This window comes from Propithecus coquereli, unplaced genomic scaffold, assembly GCF_000956105.1.
Source record: "Propithecus coquereli isolate 6110/MARCELLA unplaced genomic scaffold, Pcoq_1.0 Scaffold172, whole genome shotgun sequence".
Taxonomy (NCBI): Eukaryota; Metazoa; Chordata; class Mammalia; order Primates; family Indriidae; genus Propithecus; species Propithecus coquereli.
In genome coordinates, this window is record NW_012141858.1 from 3,532,058 (window position 1) to 3,535,230 (window position 3,173).

The window sequence follows — 3,173 nt, forward strand, 5'->3', positions numbered from 1 at the left end:
GGGTGCAGGTGTCTTTCTTATACAGTATCATTTGGAGGTGTCCTGTTTTGAAGTGTCAGGATAATATAATGGAAATATACAGACTAGTATTCCAAAGACTTGTGTTCAAGACCCAGCTTTGGCACATATTAGCTCTGTAACTTTGGATAAATCTTCCTGGGTCTCAGTTTTCTCATCTGTGAAAATAGGTGGTGAGGTGAGATGACTTAAAGGTCTCTGCCAGCTCCAGTAATTTATGACTCTACCTTTTCATGACATTATTGTGAATACTCCCAATCATATCAAATATTTTCTCTTAGAATGTAGATTTGATTTTTTTGAACAGATAAAATTTATCAGAGTCAAGTCAGGTTTGTATATGTACTATGTATGGCATAGGTAGATGATACTGTCTTTAAAACTTGGAATTATCACTGACTCATTTCTCACCTTTATTTCTGTATATTCAGTGGCAAGCAGCAGAAAACCCAACATAAACTGACTTCAGCAAAGAGAAAATTACTAGTTTATGTAACCAAAAAGTCTAGGGTCTCTGGTTTCAGTTACAGCTTGCTTGGGGAAGTCAAATGATGTCTTCTGGACCCACACTTGGTTTTCTTGTCTCTCAGATCCTCCTTCTCCATGTTAGTTCCATTCTCAGGCACATTCTCCATTGGGGGGCAAGGTTGTTGCCGGAAGCTTGAGGCCTACATTTGATCTCAGCAGTCCTCACAGAAAGAGAGATTCACTTTTCCTGACAATGTCCCCAAAGTCCCAGAATTGATTCTTATTGGCCCTGCTTGAATCATTTGCATATCAATGAACCAATGACAGAGATCAGGAGGATTCTATGATTGGTCAAGCTTGGATCACATGCTTACCCCTGGAGTTGGGGGAATTCAGTTCTACTTGAATCATATGGACTGAATATGATGCTTCCCCAAGTAAAATCACTGTGCTGATCTCAGAAAGGTATAATGAATGCTGAGTATGCACTGTGTGTGTGTGTGTGTGTGTGTGTGTGAGGGGGGCAGGGAGGTGTTAAACGTTTAATCACTTGTTGCATTAGACAAGTATATCTTTTGAAATGTTTCCTCTTTCCTGTTTTGACTGCAATATAGGCACTATCTCATAGTAGCTTCCTATTTAATTTCCTTGCCTGTAGTTACTCTTCAAGTACATTCTAGACACTGCCACCACATTAATCTTCCCAAAATATTGTTTGCATCATTTCACTTTCCAGTTCAAAAATCTTTTAGTAACTCTCTTCTATCAAATTCCACATTCTTCAGTCTGACATTTATGATCTTTCCACATTCTGGCTCCTGCATATCTTTCCAGGCTTATCTATTTCCCTGCACGTGTTACATGTGCCAACTAATCTGCATTGCTTACCATCTCTGAACACACTTTTTCCCCCATAACATTGTATTTGCTCTATTTGTATGTTCTATCCCATCACCATTTCTCTCATCCTAAGTCTCACTTCTTATCATGAGCTAGAGACTATTATTTATCTCCAATATCTGTTCTCCTCTTCTTCAGTAGTGTTAGAACCATTGATTTTTAGCTGGGCACATGGCTACCCAAAAGAGACTACATTTGACTGACAGGGTAGAAGTGTAGTGATGTATACAATTTCTGCAAGCATCTTTGAATAGAGGGTTGTGTTCTCTTCTGCCTCTACCTCCATTTTGCTGGCTGGAAAAAGGATGTGATGGCTGGAGCTTGAACTGTCATCATGGATCATAAGGTAGACGCTGTATTTCAGGATGGTGAAGCCACATAACAGAAGGCGCCTGTGTTCCTGCTGATTAGGGAGCCACAGTACCAACCCCAGAGCACCTGCACTTATGTGAGAGGAACACATCTCATTTTGTTTAAGCTACTGTTACTTTGAGTTTTTTAACTGCTGCAGAAATCAATCCCTCCATGAAAATATATTGTTTAGAATAATTTTCTGGTGGCCAGTAACAGAAATACATTCAAAGCTATATTAAGCAAAATGGGGGAATTATTTTCAGGATACAAGTATTTCTCACAGAGCCCATGGGAAGGGATAAAGGAAGCCTCAGAAATAGACTGGAACCTGGAACTGAATCACTTAAGGGGAAGCCAGGAAGTCCTCTCATTGTGTTTCATTTCTCCTTCTCTTCCTTCTTACTGAAGACTATTTTTTTCATGTACCTGGCATAGAGAAGCAATAAAGAAATATTTTGTTTAATTGATGGAAATTTGCATGTATGTATGATAAACTGGATCTAAAGTCAATTCCCAAAACATTTTCTTATATGTATGTAGCTTGTTAAAATGATTTGCTTGAAGGGAATCATACTTTTTAGAGTCTAAGTTCTCTGTTAACCCTTTCTATCAGCCATCCAATTTCTCCCAGTTGATTATCCCAACATCAGAAAAGGGGCTTGAAATGCAGAGCTTTCCATAATTGGTCTAATGAAAGACACTTTAGAGACAGCTCTGCTTTTGTACAAGAGTTGCAAAAGCAAAATTTTATAAGAATGCAAGCACTGGCCCACAAATAACTATTTTGCTAGACAAGAAAATGATAGACTATTTTTGGTATATTTTCCCCGATAACTAGAACTAAAAAGTTCCCTTGTAACTTTATTTATTCTTTTTCAATTTTGGATTGTTATTATTTACTGTCTGGGTTCCCACTTTTACCCAGTTTTTGCCCTTAACAGTTTTTATGTTCTTGCCAGCTCATTGATATATGTTTGATAAATGAGACTATTTTTGGTATATTTTCCCCTGTAACTAGAACTAAAAAGTTACCTTGTAACTTTATTTATTCTTTTTCAATTTTGGATTGTTATTATTTACTGTCTGGGTTCCCACTTTTACCCAGTTTTTGCCCTTAATGGTTTTTATGTTCTTGCCAGCTCATTGATATATGTTTGATAAATGTTTCATATATTTTATCCAGCACTTTGAATTGCTTTTGGTGGGAGAATCAGCCAGTGTCTCTTGTCTGCCATAGTCCTGGACATGAAAGTCCAATATGCCTTTTAAAGAGTTTGAACTTCATTTGCTTGTAAGATATTAATCTTCATTCTAAAGATCAGGGCCCTAACTTTGGTGGTCTAAGCTTTCCATCTATAAAGATGAAGAATAAACACCTTTTCACCCAAGTCAAATTGTTTTTTGTAAAGGACTCATGAGATAATTAATGTGAA